Source organism: Trichosurus vulpecula, chromosome 2, assembly GCF_011100635.1.
Source record: "Trichosurus vulpecula isolate mTriVul1 chromosome 2, mTriVul1.pri, whole genome shotgun sequence".
Taxonomy (NCBI): domain Eukaryota; kingdom Metazoa; phylum Chordata; class Mammalia; order Diprotodontia; family Phalangeridae; genus Trichosurus; species Trichosurus vulpecula.
The window spans coordinates 56912999-56932631 of NC_050574.1; the positions used below are offsets into that span (position 1 = coordinate 56912999).

Genomic DNA, 19633 nt, shown 5'->3' on the forward strand with positions numbered 1-19633 from the left:
ACAATGTCAATGGTCTGGAACAATGGCAGTCCCAATTCTTCTCTCTAGCCTGTTTTCTTGGCTGTACCCACCCATTACTCAGAAGGGACTCTGCTAAGTAATTGTTCTCCCACAGGAAGCTGGTCAGAAGGACTAGTTATGACTTGTTAAATGTATTTAAAAAACAAATCAAAACAAAATAAAACCTAAACAAACTAATGTGCTCAGTGCTGGCTCAACAGAAAGGCACTCAGCAGCCGGAGAAAAAGAGAAGTATGAGAAGCCACCTTCATTGTACCGGTTTGTCCAGGTCTCATCATGCTTTGCACACTTACCATCTAGGTCATCTAATTTCCCTGGAGCTCTGCATAGAAGGTTCCTCTGCCTGCTCCTGGCAGCTACTTTGGGCAAACTTAATCGGTATTTCCAAGGATGACTGACTCTTGACCTGAAAAGAGCCACAAAGGATGGGGGAGAGGGGAGGGTGGGAAAGACAGAGGGGAGCCACAGTGAGTAAAGAAGGTATCACACCCTTGCGGACTAGGCCAAATGGCAACATTACAGAGAAAACCCACAAGGGACTCAGGGAAACAATCCCCCAAAGAGTGAACAGAGCAAGTTATGATAATCCAGATCCAACTCCTGACATTGGAAGAACTTAGCTAAGCTCCAAAAAGGCTGCAGGATAAATGGCAAAGTACCACAGATTTCAAACTGGAAAAGCACATAAAAGCCATTGGGTTCCAAGCCCCTCCGTTTAGTTTAAAGGAAGGTGAGGCATCAAAGGTTAAATGACTTGCCCAGGATCAGACAACTACTATCTGAAGGAGGTGAGATTTGAACCCAGATTATCCTGGTGCTCTATGCACTATATCAAGCTAGAAAGGGTGTGGCTGTAGGGAGCAATAAGATCATGTGAACTCGAAGGAATCTATCTTGGAGATAATCTAATTTAATACCCTCATCTTAAGAATGAAGAAACTGAGGACCAAAGAGGCATTGTTACCCAGTGCAGAAAAAGCAAGGGGTTTGGAGTAGGAGGACTCGAATTTCAATCTTGATTCTACAACTGATTAGCTGTGAAACTCTGGGCAAGATCACCTCTCTGGTCTTCGATTTCTTTACCTGTAAAAGGAAAGGAAAGGACTAGATGATCTCTAAGCTCCTTCTAGCTCTAAAACTACAACACTATGACATCATTAAGTGACTAAGGTAATAAAAAGAGGCATGAGAGGCATTAAAAATAACAGATATGGAATTTGAACCTAGGCCCTCAGGCTCCAAGTCTTGGATTAAGAGTTGGAAGAGACCTCTCCAAAGTCACACTATGGACCATGCCCTTCAACTCCTACATTTTACAAAGAGAAAACTGAAGCCTAGGTTAAATGACTTACCTAACATCATCATCATCATCATCATCATCATCATCATCATCATCATCATCATCATCGCTTACCTTTATATAGCAACTACTGTGTGCCAGGCACTGCGCTAAGTGCTTTACAAATATTATTTCATTTAATCCTCACAGCAACCCTGCAAAGTAGGTACTGTTATCTCCATTTTACAGTTGAGGGAAACTGAGGCCAACAGAAGTTAAGTGACTTGCCCAGGGTCCCACAGCTAACTAAGTGTCTGAACCAGATTTGGACATAGGTCTTTCAGACTCCAGTCACTCTATCCACTGTAGCACCTCGCTGCCTCATATTTGGTCACAATCCTGGGATTACAGAAGAACACTCCAGTGTTCTTTCCTCAAAACCACTCTAGTCCAGAACTCACTATTTGACAAAAATTGCTGGGAAATCTGAAAAGCAGTTTGGCAGAAACCTAGGTATAGACCAACATCACATACCATATGCCAAGATAAGGTCAAAATGGGTACATGATTTGGACATAAAGGATGTTATCATAAACAAATTAGGGGAGCATGGGAAAAATTACCTGTCAGATCTATGGATAAGGGAAGAATTTATGACCAAACTAGAGATAGAGATCATTATGGGATATAAAATGGATAATTCTGATTACATGAAATTAAAAAGATTTTACACAACAAAAGCAATGCAGCCAAAATTAGAGGGAAAGCAGAAAACTGGAAGGAAAATTTTATAGCAAGTTCCTCTGATAAAGGCCTCATTTCTCAAATATATAGAGAATTGAGTCAAATTTATAAGAATACAAGTCATTCCTTCATTGATAAATGGTCAAAGGATATAAACAGGCAGTTTTCAGAAGAAGAAATCAAAGTAATCTATAGTCACATGGAAAAAATGCTCTAAATCACTATTGATTAAAGAAATGCAAATTAAAACAATTCTGAGGTGCCACCTCACACCTATCAGATTGATTATTATGACAGAAAAGGAAAATGAGAAATGCTGGAGGGGATGAGGAAAAATTGAGACGCTAACGTACTGCTAGTGGAGTTATGAACTGATCCAATCATTCTGGAGAATAATTTGGAACTATGCCTAAAGGGCTATAAAACTGTCCTTACCCATTGACCCAGCAATACCACTGTTGTTGTTCAATCATGTGAAACTCTTCCATTTGGGATTTTTCTTGACAAAGATACTGGAGTGGTTTGCCATTTCCTTCTCCAGTTCATTTTATAGATGAAGAAACAGAAGCAAATAGGGTTAAGTAACATGGATAGCAAGTGTCTGAGGCCAGTTTTGAACTCAGGCTTCCTAACTCTAAGCCTGGTGCTCTATCCACCGAGCCATCTAGCTGTCCTAGCAATACCACTACTAGGTCTATATCCCAAAGAGAACAAAGACAAAGGAAAAGGATCTATATGTACAAAAATATTTAAAGCAGTTCTTTTTGTTGTGGCAAAGAACTGGAAATTGAGGGGATGCCCATCAATTGGGGAATGGCTGAACAAGTTGTGGTTTATGAATGTAATAGAATACTATTATGCTATAAGAAATGACAAGCAGGATTATTTCAGAAAAACCTGCGAAGACTTATATGAACTGATGATGAGTGAAGTGAGCAGAACCAGAACACTGTACACAGCAACAGTAATTCTGTACAATGAGTAACTGTGAATGACTTAGGTATTCTGATCCAAGACAATTCAGAAGGACCTATGATGAAAATACTATCCACCTCCAGAGAAAGAATAAAGTCTGAATGCAGATGGAAGTATGCTTTAAAAAAAAAAAAACTTTATTTTTCTTGTATTTTTTGCTCTTCTTTTTTTTGCAACATAGCTAATATAGGAATTGGTTTGCATGACTGCACATGTATAATCTTTTTTTTTTTTGCTTTTTTTTTTGGCAGGGCAATTGGGGTTAAGTGACTTGCCCAAGGTCACACAGCTAGTAAATGTGTCAAGTGTCTGAGGCCGGATTTGAACTCAGGTCCTCCTGACTCCAGGGCCGGTGCTCTACTCACTGCACCACCTAGCTGTCCCCTGCATGTGTATAATCTATATCAAATTGCTTGCCTTCTCAAGGAGGTGGGAAAAGAGGGAAAAAGAGAATTTGGAAATCAAAAGTTTTCAAAATGAATGTTAACCTTTTTTACATATAATTGAAAAATATTTAACAAAATAAAATATATTGGGAAAAAATGAAAAATAGAATAAATATTTTTTTTAAAAACCACCCTTGTCCTAGGCAAGATTCAAATATATCCCAATTTCTACATCTGGAAAATGAGGTTAATATTTTCCCTCACCCCTGCCTCATAAAATTGTGGTCAATACCAAGTAGGATAATGTATGTCAAATGTTCTATAAACTACAGAGTGTTCTTCAATTCTAAGGCTACATCCACATCATTATTATACCAGAGCTGTAAGGGAGATTATGAGCCATCGAGTCTAACCCCCACATTTGCCCGAGGGAACACTGAGACCCAGAGAGGTCAGTCACATAATTATTTGGTGGTAGAGCTGGGGGCACTCCAGCACTCATGCTCCTGACTAAAAGAAAGAAGCTACACTGAGGACAGGAAAGGACAGTAGAGGCTTCGATTTAAATCGGCGCTCAGACACTCAAACCAACTATGGAACCAGGAGCAACTCCCTCACCTCCCTTTGTTTCCCCAGCCATAAAACAGAAGTGAAGCATATTTTCACTGCAGAGATATTGGGATGATGGTGCTTTGTAAATCCTGAAGCACTTTAAAAATGTGGGTTATAACTAGGAGTTAAGTGCCTATGGGCTTGGAGGAGAGAGAGAGATCCCCTAGCTCAGAACAATCAAGGGGAGGAACAAGTCTTTTCTTGTCTGCAAGTCTAGCCTCTGGTCTTGGCAAGAAGGGGGCTGCCACGCTATGTCAGAGGAACCAATGCTGTCTTGGAAAGGCCCTCCACTATGATCTGGAAGAGTCCTTGCTATTGCCTGGAAGAAACTCCCTGGGTTCTAAGTCAAACTCAAAGGATCAGGCAGGAAGGCAAGCCCCAATTAGGGGTAGCTAAAGCTAGGAGGGTACCCACTAGAAATATCAAGCGGGGAGAGAGGGTCAGGGAAGGGGAGGCCTGGGCCCAAGTGGACGGATGACACCACTGTATGGGAGCTGCTGCTGAGAAACTACAGATTCATATTTACAATCTGTCTCCAAACCCACAAGGGACTCCCCTGCAATTAAGGAAGTGCCCCAGTCTTACAAACTCTCCAGGCCCCTTAGGCTACTCTTCTGAGACTTTATTCTTTAAGGCTGCCAAGAAGAAACTTTAACCTGGTTTCAGCTGGTGACAAATATCTAGAGTGAAGGGACTCCCAACCAGCATCCCTCAGGCTGACATTGAAGACTGCATTATAACATAAGATAAAGGGATAGGATTAAAAAAAAAAGAAGAAGAAAATTGATATATGATGAAGCAAAAGCCTTAGGCCTGGAGCCAAAACCAATAATAATAGTTGACATTTATATAGCGTTTTATGGTCTACAAAGTGCTTTACGTGTTATTAAATTTGCTCCCCTTAATGATCTTGCGAGGTGAGTACAGCAATTATTATCAGTCCAACTTTACAGGAAAAGGAAACTGAGGCCCCAAGAGGTGATAGACTGGGTTTACCTCTGGGTCTCGCCTAACACTGATAAGCAGGGGGTGGGCCCAAAGGAAAGGAGGGCAAACACAATGAGAAGGGACTGGAGATCATAGCATCTGAAGACTGGCTGCAGGAATTAAGGACATTTAGCCCGGAGAAGAAAAGACTTAGGTGAACATATTAACTGTCAGCAGTAATCTGAAAGGCTGTCATGTGGAAAAGGGATTCTGCTTGGTCTCCTTTGGTCTCCTTTGCTGGCTCATTATACCCCAGACCCCTTAAGTGTGGGTGTTCCCCAGTTTTCTGTCTTAGGCTCCCTTCTCCCCCTACACTCCTCACCAGACAGCCAGAGGTAAACATCACCCACGCTCAACACATCTAAGACTAAACTGCTCATCTTCCCCACCCTTCCCTCCCCAAATCTGCCCTCTTCCATTGTAGTCATTTTCGGTTGTGTCTGACTCTCCTCAACCCTACTTGGGGTTTTCTTGGCAAAGATCCTGGAGTGCTTTGCCATTTCCTGATTGTTTGACAGATGAGCAAATTGAGGCAAATGGGGTTAAATGACTTGCCCAGGGTCACACAGCCAGGAAGTGTCTGAGGCCGGGCTTGAACTCATGAGGATGAGTCTTCCTGACTCTGGGCTTGGTACTCTATGCCCTCTTCCAGACTTCCCTCAATCTCTTGAAAGTCCCACTATCTTCCCAGCATCTCAGGCTCATAATCCCAGCACTACTCTTCTCTCTTCTCTCACTCCATGTATCCAGTCAGTTGCTACATTTTTTCTATTTCTGTATTCAAAACATCTCTGTGTCCAATGCTCTCTCTCCTCTCACACAACTACCACCTTAGTTCAGATCACCTGGAGCCTAGATTATTGCAACAATCTCTTAATTGGATTCTCTGACTCCAATCTCTCAACACTCCAGTCCACCCTACCCACCACTGCCAACATCATTTTCCTTAACCACAGATCTGACCAGATGACTTCTCTACTCAACCAGCTCCAGAGGCTTCCTGCTGTCTCTAGAATGAAACAGAAACTGCTGTGTTGATTTTTTTAAAACCCTACCCAACCTGGCCTCAACTATCTTCCCAGCCTCCTTGGATACTATCCCTCCTCCTGGAGTCTGTGAACAAGCAAACTGTCCCTGTCTCTTCCCTGCTCCTCACATACAATGTTCCCTTCTCCTGTCCCCATGCTTCAGCACTGGCCCTCCCCCATGCGTGGAATGTGCACCCCTGGCAGAGTCTCTCTCTTCCTTTTGATGAATCCCATACAACAGCCTCCCTGCATGAACCCTTTCCCAATTCCAACTGCTAGTGCTGGTCTATTTTTTAACTATCTTGTATATACTTGTATTCATTAACTTTGTGTTTATGCAATACATTTATATATGTACTTGTCTCCTCTAGTGTCACACAAGATTCTTGTGAATAAGGACTACTTCATTCTCTGTACTTGTACCCCAATGCCTGGCACTTAGTAAGAAATTGATAAATTCTTGTTGATTAGTTGGTGGGCAGAATGAGAAGCAATGGGATGGATATAGCTAGGGTACAGATCATGTTTTGATATAAGGGAAAATCTCCCTAAGAAACAGCGCCATTCTTAATTAAGTTGCCTGCCTTGGGAAGCAGTGAGTTCCCTCTTAGTGAAGGTCACCAAGCAAAGAAAGGATGAGCCTTGCTGAGGATGCTGGTGGAGGGTTTTCCTCCTCAGGTATTGGGTAGAAGGAGCGGTTCCTGTGAAGCCTGTGATACCACTCAGCCCACCAGGAGGCAGAGGACCTGAGAACGAATCCCAGCTCTGTTATTTGCAGCGGGTGGCCTTGGGGCCAAGTGTCTTCCACTCTCTGGGAATCAATTTCCTCGTCTTTAAAATGAGAGGACTGAACTAGATGACCCCTAAGATGGCCTAAGATTCTAAGTCCTACAATAATGCCTGTTCTACTCAACTCACTGGGATGCCATAAGAAGCAAATTCATGTGCATGTCACAGGTTCAACTGTAGGAGTGTTTGCTGTCCCTTTGGGCTGTGGTCTCTGTGGCATGGGCAGTACTGTCTTTATCTGGTTTTCCGGAAAGGTGCATCCAAGACTCTGATGGTACCATCCCCATCCCCCTTACCCTAAAGTGCTGGCATGCTGCTCAGCCTAGGACCAAACATGGCCTAGGGGTCTTTTCCCTTCAAAACAGGAAGGGATCACTGCCAAAAAGCAAACAAACAGGAACTGCAGACAGTCCCAGTTTGTTTTGAAGCTCTCAGCTCTCCTTCCGGACTCCTAAGAGGGAGCCCCATGGAGCCATCAAAACCTCCAAGCTCTATATGAGCTGCAAGCCATTCCTCTCCTACTAGACAGTACATGCCATCAGATGCATTAATTAATGGGTTTCCATGCTCCCACTATTTGCCCCCCAATCTCCCAGCACCACCAGGACCTTGCCCAAACATGGTGCTTGATAAAGACTTGAATCCACTTTGTGCTAAATGTTACCTTCCTCATCTCCCCAGAGCCCGCTCTGACCCCTCAAAGGAAGGTGGGTCCTTCTGTGCCTTCAGATTCTCCACCCTGTCAAGAAGAGTTTCGGTTTCTTCTTCTCTCCTCTAGTCCTGCCAACACACAGCCCCGTGGCCCCCTCTTCTCAGGTATCTCTTTTGCAGTTTCTTCAGTAACTAACATCATACCATACCATTTCACTCTAGGAAAGATTGCATAGGCACTGGGGAGGCAGGTACAAAGATTGAAATGATCTCTATTCACAAAGGGCTCATATACTCTACCGCGGGAGACAAGAAGTACATATATCAATATATAGCATAAATATAAAGTCAATAAATACATATATATATACTATATATATATATATATATGTATGTGTGTGTATATATACACACACATATATAAAAATATACACACACACACACAACACAGTTCAAAACAAGATCATTTGGGAGGAAGGGTAGGTACTTGCAGTTGGAGTCAGAAAAAGATCTGTGCAGGGAGGATGGTGGTTGGAAGTCATACAAAGGAAGAGAGACACTAGGAGGTAGAAGTAAGGAGGTGTGTATACCATGCATGGGGGACCATGCATGGGGGAGGACCAGTGCCAAAGCAAAGAGGCAGGAGAAGGGAACATTCTATGTGAGGAACAGAGAAGAGACAAAGGCACTCTGGCTGCATCACAGATGGAGACAGGTTGAGCTCAGATCATGTAGGGTTTTAAAAGCTGAGTACAGGAGTTTCTGCTTCATTCTAGAAGCAGCAGGAAGCCTCTGGAGTCGGTTGAGTAGAGGAGTCATCTGGTCAGATCTGCGGTTAAGGAAAATGATGTTGGCAGTGGTGGGTAGGGTGGACTGGAGTGTTGAGAGACTTGAGTTAGAGAATCCAATTAGGAGGTTGTTGCAATAATACAGGCAAGAGGTGATGAAGGCCTGAACGAAGGTGATGGCCATGTGAGTGAAGAAAGAGAGTTGGCCACAAGAGACGTTGTGAATACAGAAACAGCAAGGTTTGGCAACTGACTGGATACATGGGGTGTGAGAAAAGAGACGGGACTAATGCTGGGATTATACAAGCCTAAAACACTGGAAGGACAGTGGCGCCTTCGAGAGAAATAGGGAAGTTTAGAAGAGGGCAGGATTTGGGGGGAAATAGATGATGAGTTCAGTTTTAGAAATGTTGACTTTAAGATGTCTCCAAGACATCCAGTTTGAAATGTCCAACAGACAACTGGTGATACAAATGTGAAACTCAGTGGAGACAGGAGGACAGGGAGAGAAGGAGGGAGGGAGGGAAGGGAAGGAAAGGGGGAGAGAGGGAGAGGGAGAGAGAGAGGGAGGGAGGGAGAGGGATCGAGAGAGAGAGAGAGAGAGAGGGAGAGGGAGAGAGGGAGGGAGAAAGAGAGAGGGAGGGAGAGAGAGAGAGCCACTGGAGCCTTGGGAAGCACCCATATTTTGAGGAGGATAAGCCAGCAAAAGGGACTAAGAAGGAGGAATTCTCCATCTTCATTCTGCCCTGGTCAGAGAACATGTGGAATACTGAATTCAGTTCCAGGTGATCAATTTTAGGGAGGCTGAATCGTGTCCAGAGGAGAGCTACTAGGCTGATGATGGGGCTGGAGACCATGTAATCCAAGAAATGAACAAAGGAACTGAAATGCGTAAGCTGGAGAAGAAAACCAGCACTTGGAGGAGACCTGATAGCCACCTTCCAGGATATGAAGGTCATTTAAGTAGATGATGAATTAGATATGTCCCAAGTGGCCCTTGAGTACAACACAAGGCAAGAAGGGTAGATGTCACAAAGAGGCAGATAATACCAAATAATACTCTTACATTTCATCATTTTTATTTACCAAATATTTGTATAGACAGGCAAAATCCCGTTTACAAGGGGGAATCTAGGAGAGTTGAGGCATTCCTTATCAGAGATATTCACAGAATAACAAATTTCAGAGTTGGAAGAACTTCTGCCAAAGATGGAGATGCATGCCTGAAAAGGAGACCCTACCACAACATTACCCTAACGTGGTCACCTTGTGTCTGTGCGACGACCTCCCAGGAAGAACACATCAGTTCCCTGGCAGAGCATTCCACTCCCAGACAGATAACTTTAATTGTCAGGCTTATTGAACCTAAATTCTGTTCACTGACAACTTCTGCTCATCACTCCTGAGGCCCAGAAAAAGAAGTCACTCCCTCTCCCAGAAAATACTTGGAAGGAGCTCTCGCCTTCTCTGAATCTCCTCTCCTCCAGGATAAGGATTCTTGCTTCCTTTAAGTAGTCCTCAAAAGATGGACTTGAGGCTCTTTACCATCATGGTTGTCCTTCATGGGAAGCTCTCTTGCTTCTCAAGGTCTTTCCTAAGCTGTGGCACTAAGCACAATGCCCAGAGCAGAGGACTATGGACCTATCACCTAAAGCCCATACTAGCCTTTTTTTGGCTGCCATGTGAATCTGCTGACTCATTAAACCTCTGCATATTAACCCCACCTGACATCTTCACTGATGTCACTGTAATGCCTTCCCCATCTTGTACTCGTGGGGTCAGTTTTTGAACCCTGATTCATTCCATCCCTGTTAACTGTCATCTTGTTAGAGCAGACTCAGTATCCCAGCCTGCCAAGTACTCTTTTGTGTGTCATAACCATCATGACGTGTGAAAGCATCCACTAGGTGCTTACTGTATGGAAAGAACGATGCTAAGCACTGGAAATACAAAGACAGAACTGAGATAGCCCCTGCCCTCAAGGAGCTTATATTCTACTGAGGGGATGTCGTATGTTTGTACATAAGTAAATACAAGATAAAAGCAAAATAAATACAAAGTAATTTAGAGAAGGGGCATAAAAGGTGGCACTTGCACTGAGTTTTGAAAGTACCTAGGGGTCCCCCAAAAGCAGAGGTAAGAAAGGAACTTATTGCTAGCATGGGGGATAGCCTGGACATGGAAAAAGAGATAGAATATGATAAAAAGGGAACAGCAAGTAGGTCAGTTTAGTTGAAGCATAGCATGTATGAGAGGGAATAATCTATAATCTTCGTGCAAAGATTGTTTGGAACTAGATTATGAAGGGTTTTAGATGCCAAATAAAGGAGTCTATATATGATCCTTAAGGCACTAGAGAGACATTGAAGCGTCTTGAGTAGGAGAGGGCCATAATCAAACTTTTATTTTAGGAGTATCGATTTAGCATCTATGTGAAGGATTTGATTGGAGAAGGAAGAGACTGGAGGCAGGGAGACCAATTAGGAGACTACACAAAATAGTACAGGTGAAGAGTGATGAAGATTTGAACTAGGATTATGGCCATGTGAATGGAGAGAAGGAATGATGGAGAGTTAGAGAAACAGAAATAGAGAGGGAAGAGGGAGAAAGAAAGAGAGAGAGAGAGAGAGAGAGAGAGAGAGAGAGAGAGAGAGACAGAGAGAGAGACAGAGAGAGAGAGAGAGAGAGAATGAGACCTGGATGGATAAATATGAGAGGATGATAACTGAAAGCATGAAGGCTGATGAGCTCAAAGCCCAATTAACAGAGGCCAATGACACGGCCTGATAAGGAGGCTACCTGTGCCATTATCAAAAGAATTGACACAAAATATTAAAATAGCCCCAAGTCCTCAAGACCCTTTTCTGGAGAACCTCCCTTCCAGGTTGCCTTTGAACCATTAATGATCATTCTTGGGAATCCAGCCATTCAACCAATTCCAAATCCATCTGTTTTATACCATCATCTTGCCCACATCATTCCATCTTTTCCAAAAGAAGAACAAGAGTAACTTTATCGAATTCCTTGCTAAAATACAGGTAAACAGTATCTATGACATCCCCAACCTACTAATCTACTAACCCCATCAAAATAGGGGGATCAGTTTAGTCTAGCATGACCTACCTATGAAAAATGGAGAAATTAAGGCTTTCCCCCCAAAACAATTGATTGGAAATATAAGAATTGTAAGAAATTGTAAGAATTGTAAGCTAATGTTCCTATAGAGCTTTAAGTATGGTTACAAAAGATTCTCCCAACAATAGGTAGATGGGATAAGCGCTGTTACCTCCATTTTACAGACAGGGAAACTGAGGCACAGAAGTCAAATGACTTACCTAAAGCCACATAGCTAGTGTGGAATTTCAGTATGGAAACCAGACCTCAGATCAAAGTATTTTAACCTTCCAATTCACCAGGCTGCTTCTCATAAGGTAGGGGTAAGCCCTAAAACAAAACAAGACAACCAAAAAGCACTTTTAAAAAGTAAACAATTGTAAATGTAAAGGTAAGTGAAGGTACTTAGATGTTTCAGTTAACTATACTCAAATTATATTTCCTACTCAAGAAGAGATCATTTTCATATTCTAAAAATCAATTTATCCTTTCAGATCAAGACTTAGAATTTCTATAGGTTGAAAGGAAGAGTACAGAAAGTTCTCAGGAAAAGCTGGCTAAGTAACTGCAAAAAGGTCATTTTTCTTTCCTTCTGACAACAAGCATCTCCCCGTACTTGTTCTGTTCCTCGCCCTACTTCACGGCCCTTGATAACTACAATTAATGATTTCGGAAGCTTTTACCTATTTGCTGAATGCCTGGGACAGACCCGTAGGCTAAAGCAATGAGGTTTCTCAAGCCGCTTCCCTCCCAGCACTGGTAGATTTGAGGTGACTGTGGGGGACTTTGCTTAAGAGTTCTGCTTGTCTGAGCACTCAATTAACAAGGCAAGCTGGGAGCAGGCTTTAGCAGTGGAGATGAGCCATAATAAACAATCTATGATCTTCACTTGCGTATGTCTCAATGGCTTAGAATTACAGAATAATTTTTATACATACAAGATATAATTTTATCATAAGATATAATTTTTAGAGCTGGAAGGAACCTCTATTCCAACCCTCCCATCTTAGAGCTGAGGAAACTGGGGCCTGAACAGGGGAAGTGACTTTGTGGGAAGGCTGGGACTAGAGTCTGTAGCCAAAGAAATAAGTTTCCTCTGGGCCAAGTTAACTGGCCATTCAGAGATGCTACCAGTAAGCTGTTGGCTCAGCACCAAATAGTCCTTAGCATTTACCAGCAGAAATTTCTGATCATGTCCTTGATAATTTCCTCTTCACTACAACCATTTCCCAATATTACTCCCTAGAACTGCTGGCTCTCAAGTCAGAGGACTTAAGTTCAAATCCCACCCACCTCTGATGTTGGCTGCCTCTGTGACTTTGGGCAAGTCATTCACCCTGGCCTGGGCTTCTAGTATTCTCGTCTGTAAAATGAGAGGCTTGCACTAGATAGCCTCTGAAGGCCTTTCCAGCTCTAAAGCTATGATCCTACCGGGGTGGAGAACCTTTGGCCTCGGGGCCACATGTGGCCCTCTAGGTCCTCAAGTGAGGACCTTTGACTGAATCCAAACGTCACAGAACAAATCCCCTTAGATTTTCTTCTCTAAAATGAAGAGAATTATATTAGATCTTTTGGAGACAGAGTTCAACTCTCCACACACACACACTTCCTACTTCGAGGCATGGTGAGGCTAGGAATTGGGGTACCATTTAACATGCTTTAAAATTTATAGTGAGGCCCCACAGGTTTTCCCCCCAGGGAACCACAGAAACTTAGTAGCCTGGTCACCTGACTCCCAATACAACACTATTAGTCAGGAATGGTTCAAGCTTAATTCTTGGGGTCAGTGTCAGAATTTGCTCCCACAGAGACTTCAAATTGATCTAACCTTTAGGACAAATGAAACTATTCAGACAAGTCACCAGATTTTAGTTTCACAGAAATTATCCAATATTCTAACTGGAAGGGGCTTTAGAAATTATCTAATCTAATTCTCCTCATTTTAGAGAAGAAATTGAAATGCTAAGACAGGAAGTGACTTAGCCAAGGTCACACAATGAGGCAGATGTGGGATTAGAACCCTGATCTCCTGAGTCAAGCCATCAACAAGCATTTATGAAGCATCTGCTATGTGCTGGGTACTTCCTATATATGCACTAGGGATACAAAGAGAAAAGGGAAAAAAGACCTGCCCTCAAGGAGCATATAATTTAGTTGACGGAGACAAGTACATTCTTAAAAATGACTTTAAATAAATAAATGAATAAATGGATAAATAAATAGATAAATGAATAAATAAATAAATAGATGGACAGATGGATGGCTAAACAAACAGATAAATAAATAAATAAATGGATGGATGGATGGATGGATGGATGGATGGACGAATAAATAAAGAAATAGATGGGTGGATAAACAAATGAAACCAAGTTATTCGGTAGGTGAAGGTGTCTACTGTATATAGAGACTTCCTTGTCACTCCACTAACAAACTCATCTGCATTTAGCAATCACCTACTGCATACCAGGTTTTGGTACTGAATCTACTCATGAATGATAAAAGCATAATAAGGCAGCATTCTAGCAAATACACCAACCCAAGACTGGGTCTTATCCTGATTCTCAACTGTAGAAGAAGGTCAAAACTGTAACAGTCTTGAGTCACCCAGGGCATCCCCCTCAGATCCTCCACCCAGTTCCTCACTGACTTGTTTACTGGACTCCATAGAGGAGTCTGTTGTTAAGGAAGTGAGATTATAAGAGGTAAGAGAGGGAAATAGTGTAGCCACAATGGGACAAGCACTAAGCAATCCTGATGACCCAGATCCCTAAGCTACCCACTTGATTTTCCCATGTCTACAAAATGAATCTCTGCTTACCCCCCCAAACTAAATCACAGCTGCCAGCCTTCTACGGAGAAGAGATTTGGGACAAAAGATTGGAATGCCTAGTAATGTTGCCCTTAGATCCCCTATGAAGGAGTTGGGCTAGATGACTTGGAAGCCCCTTCCCAGCTCTGCCCTTCTGATTCTCAGATCTCTTCCAGCTCTGATATTTTATTTTCTAAAAGCCCTTCCTGCTCTAAACTTCTATGATTCTGCAGAAGAGAGGGAAAAGGATGATTGAACAGGAATCACATTAGAGCCAGGAGTGCCCAATCAACTATCCTATGGTGCTGGCTGGAGTGAGGGGGCAGTGGGAAACATTCTCTCCTCCATAATCCCCGAGGCAAGATGGAAGAGCAAAAGGAGCATACTGGTTTGTCTACTCCAAAGACCCAGGCTGCAGAAGTCAGGCTGAATGACAGGATGGGTGGGGCTGGTTCCTTCACAGGGTTTGGAGCTGAAGAAAAGTGGCAGGCAAATGCCTGGGGAAGTTCACAGCACCTTTCCTGGGCCCTGGGATAAGGCTGGTTCTGTTTTCTCTCCCAGAGGCTGCCCCAGGCCTTCTGGGAGCTCTTCATTCTGGGAGTGCCTTCATTCTAAGGCAAAAAGAAAGACTCCTGAAGGCAGGTTAGTCTCTCCTCCCTCCTCCCAGTTAAATATAAAGAGTATCGGGGGCACACAGCAGAAAAATGGAGAACAGGACATGTCCCAGGGTCACAGGACCAGCTGAACCGAGAAGAAGAACACAGGCTCATCTAAACAGGAAGGGCCATGTTGGGAAGGATCCCCCGACAAGAACAAGCTTTTGCCTCCACTGTGATCACGAGACAGTGCTTCCTCTCTAGTCCTCCCTTTTCCTCCTCTGTCGACTAAGTGGATTAGTCTGGCTGATATCTCAAGATCCCTTCCAGCTCTAAAAATCTGTGAATCTATGAAGTCTGAGAATGATACCAAACCTGGAGCAAAGCGGACTCCAAGTCAGGAGCCCTGGTTCCTAGTCATTGTTCCAACATTTCCTAACTGACAATGGCAAGTCACTGTAACTTCTCTAGGTCTCAATTTCCTGATCTGTAAGATGGGGAGCATCACACTTGCACCACCTACTTTACAGAGCTGTTATATGAGGAAAGCACTTTTATGCTACGCAGTGTATCTATATAGATATAGAAATGAGAGGGGATATAGAAATGTGACCTAGTATTAGACCCACTAGACTATATTGCCACTGAAATAAGCCAGAAAGGCAGTGAGGGCCTTTGATTACCATTCAAATGGCCAACTGGAAAGAACTTCAAATGTGCATTAAATATACATTAAAGCTTCCATTTTTTTCTCCACCTAAAATAATAACACATATTCAGTTCAAGCCCCCTTCTGAACTATCTGGGAAAAGAGATTTGCTATGACAATTCTCAAGGCATCTTTCTACTGATCATTATTTTATGATCATAAAAACCCTTAGAGGCAAGTGTCCCTATCTCACAGAGGAGCAAACAGGTACATTCTATGTCGTTTTCCCCCCACCCCACCCCACCCACGCTTTAAGTAAGTCCTATGAGGCAGCATGGCACATAGTAGGCACTTCATAAATGTCTGCTGATGTATGAGTCAGAGAATCTGAATTAAACTCCCCACTCTGCTGCTGACAAGCTGAGTGACTTTGGGCAGATGATTCCCCTCTCTGGATTTCAATTTTCCCATCTATAAACTGAGGGAGTTAGGCAAGGTCTCTTCTGGTATGAAATTGTAAATCAGAGTGATCAGGAACAGATAGAGGTTGGCGCCAGGGGTAGAACTGAACAAGTACCAAGAACAACCATAAAACAAAACAATAAACATTTATCAAGAACCTTCAGACTCGAAGAGAACCAATGACATCACAATGTTGGGGTCAAGGTACAGTATGTTCGACTGTGGCTAACCAGTTCAGTATGAGCTCGGAAGGCTCTACCACAGGTCGGGCACAAATAGTCAATGTGAACATTTGGGATGGAAATGACTCTACAGGGTGTCCCTAAAGTCTGAACACATAGGAAAATTGATGGCAACGTGGAGTTATTGCATCGAGTTCAAATCTTGCGAAGCGCATCAACCTTTGCATCACAGATAATGGAAATCATATTGAAGATGTTATTTGTTAATATTCCAATTAAATAAAATGTTGTTGAAATTTTCATTCATTTCATTTCTTGAAAATATGCATTTTTGCTTATGTGTCCAGACTTTAGGAACACCCTGTGGATTTGTGCATCTCTCAATTCTGCTTTGCTTGCTGTAGAGCACAGAAGCTGGGCGGAAATGTGCCAGGGTCTCCCATGTCTCACAATTGGCACTAGAGTTCTTCAGAAAGACTTTTGAGAGTGTATTTGTACAGCTTCTTCTGACATGTACCAGGCACAATACTAAACACTGGAGATACAGATAAGACAGGGAGTTCCTGCCTTCAAGGGGCTTACAATCTAGTGGGCAAAGATAATACACAAGAGAAAGTCTAAAGGAACATGGGAGGGGTGGGGGTAGTTGCCAGAGGGTACAAAATGCAGGGGGCAGGATAATAGTGGAGTTGAAACCAAGCAGAGCTGCTGGTCAGAAATGAAAAAGTGGCTTTGATTCTGCACCCACTTTAAGGAGAGGTGCCCAATGAAGTATCTGTCTTCCTGTGATGACCTGAAGGCTTAAGGTTCCTTCTTCTTCTGGTCATCTTATCAACACCTTACAAAAAATTTTAGCGGACAATAACTCTCAAGTCAGTGTCTTAGATATGAGAAACCTACTTTGCTATAGGTGTGGATGTGTATAACCTGATTCAGGTCAGCAGTGTTTGGCTCTAACTTATCAACAAGCAACAGTTAGAACCAAACATGGAACAACTGATTGGTTTAAGATATGACAAGGCTGTTTATTGTCACTTTATTTTTTTAACTTATATGCAGAGTACATCATGCAAAATACTAGGCTGGATGAGTCAAAAGCCAGAATTAACGCTGCCAGGAGAAACACTAACAATCTCAGATAAGCGGATGATACCACTCTGGTGAAGAAAGCGAAGAAGAATTAAGAAGCTTCCTGACGAGGGTGAAAAAGGAGGGTGTAAAAGTTGACTTGAAGCTTAACATCAAAAACACTAAGATCTCAGCAACTGGTCCCATCATTTCCTGGCAAATAGACAGAGAAGACGTGGAAGCAGTGTCAGATTTTATATTCTTGGGCCCAAAGATCACTGCAGACAGCAACCGCAGCCATGAAACTAAAAGACACTTGCTCCTTGGAAGGAGAGCTACGGCAAATCTGGATAGCACGCTAAAAAGCAGAGACACCACCTTGCTGACAAAGGTCCGTGGAGTCAAAGCTATGGTTTTTCCAGTAGCAATGTATGGCTCTGAGAGTTGGACTAAAGAAAGCTGAGCTCCACAGAACAGATGCTTTCAAATTGTGGTGCTGGAGAAAACTTTTGAGAGTCTCTTGTACAACAAGGAGATAAATCAGTCAATACTCAAAGAAATTAATTCAAGCTCTTCACTGGAAGGTCAAATACTGAAGCTGATGCTTAAGTACTTTGGCCACATAATGAGAAGATGGGACTCATTAGAAAAGACCCTGATGTTGGAAAGACTGAAGGCAAAAGGAGAAGGGGACAGCAAGGATGAGATGGATAGATGGCATCATGGAAACAACAAACATGAACTTGGACACACTTGAAGAGATAGTGGAGGAAAAAAGGGCCCAGCAGGCTGGACTCTCCTCCTCTTTGCCAATACACACCTGACCTATTTTTCCTGGTTCGAGGTCCTCCATGTCCGACCTCCCACAAACCTTCTCTTTGGACCACCTAACATAATGATCTCTCCTCTTGCTCCTTTTATCCTTATTGTGTGGAATGCACAATTCTAAGGGGAGTCTGAACCTTAGCTTTTATCACTGCAGGAATTCTCACGGTGGAAACACACAGAGCTTCTTAATCTTAACCTTATAAACTTGCTTTTTGATAAGTGAGTTCCAACATAATTGGTTTCCTTTCTAGTCCAATGTATTTCATTTTATGCATTTAAAAACATTATTCTGAGAGGGGGTCCACAGGCTTCATCTGACAGCCAGACACAAAAAAGGATCAAGAACTCTTGCTTTAGAAAGTTGCCCAGAAACTGAGCCAAATATATAGGAACACAAGCCATTCCCCAATTGAGAAATGGTCAAAGAATATGAACAGGCAGTTTTCAGAGGAAGAAATTAAAGCTATCTATAGGCATATGAAAAAATGCTCTGCATCACTACTGATTAGAGAAATGCAAATCAAAACAACTCTTAGATACCACATCTCTCCTGTCAGATTGGCTAAAATAACAAAACAGGAAAATGATAAATGCTGGAAAGGATGTGGGGAGATTGGAACATTGTTACATTGCTGGTGGAGTTGTGAGCTGATCCAGCCATTTTGGAGAGCAATTTGGAACTATGCCCAAAGGGCTATAAAAATGTTCATACCCTTTGACCCAGCATTACCAATTCTAGGGTTGTATCCCAAAGAAATCACACAAGCAGGAAAAGGACCCATATGTACAAGGATATTTATAGCGGCTCTTTTTGTGGTAGCCAAGAATTGGAAATCAAAGGGATGCCCATCAATTGGGGAATGGCTGAACAAGCTGTGGTATTTGAAGGTGATGGAATACTATTGTGCCATAAGAAATGGGGATGATACGGACTTCGTAACAACCTGGAAAAACCTACACGACATAATGCTGAGTGAGCAGAGCAGAGCCAGGAGAACATTGTACACAACCACAGATATATGGATTATGTGAGGACCAACCCTGACATACTTCACTCTTCTCAGCAACGTAAGGTGCAAGGACAACTCCAGGGGACTCACGATGGAGAATGCTATCTTCATCCAGAGAAAGAACTGTGAAGTTTGAATACAGATTGAGGCGCACTACATGCTTGCCTTTTTTGCTTCTCTTTTGTTTTTGGTTTTGGTTTTTTTTTTGTTTGTTTGGTTTTTTTGGTTATGTCTCTTCTTTCTCATGATTCATTCCATTGGTCATAATTCTTCTCCACAACTTGACTAGTGTATAAATTAATTCAATGCGAAGTTATACATGGTAGTTATATGAGATTCCAGGCCGTCTTGGGGTGGGAGGGGGGAGGGAGGGGAGAAAATCTGGAACTCAAAATTATGTAGAACCGTGTGTGGTAAACTAAAAATAAATAAATAAATTTGAAAAAAAAAACTCAGGATTTAAAAAAAAAAAAAAGAAAAGAAAGTTGCCCAGAGCCCCATGGTTGTATAGTTACTATCAGAGGCAGAATTTGGTCCCAGATCTTTCTAACTCCAAAGTCTACCCCTTAGCAACTATGCCAAGCTACATGTCACTGAAAAATTAGTACCTTGTTATCTACCATCATGTTAATTGTCTATGCCACGCAATTCTACA

At 42.5% G+C, this 19633-nt stretch overlaps 1 protein-coding gene across 2 annotated transcripts in view; it reads right to left on the reverse strand.

Moving 5' to 3' along the window:
- LUZP1 (leucine zipper protein 1) overlaps nt 1–19633 on the reverse strand; it is a 101957-nt gene that overhangs the window by 25870 nt on the left and 56454 nt on the right. For both annotated transcript variants that reach the window (XM_036745147.1, XM_036745146.1), the window contains exons 2-3: nt 11596–11704; nt 315–427 (exon numbers count right to left, since the gene is read on the reverse strand). The gene's annotated coding sequence lies outside the window, so the exon portion shown is untranslated. The remainder of the gene's footprint in view (nt 1–314; nt 428–11595; nt 11705–19633) is intronic.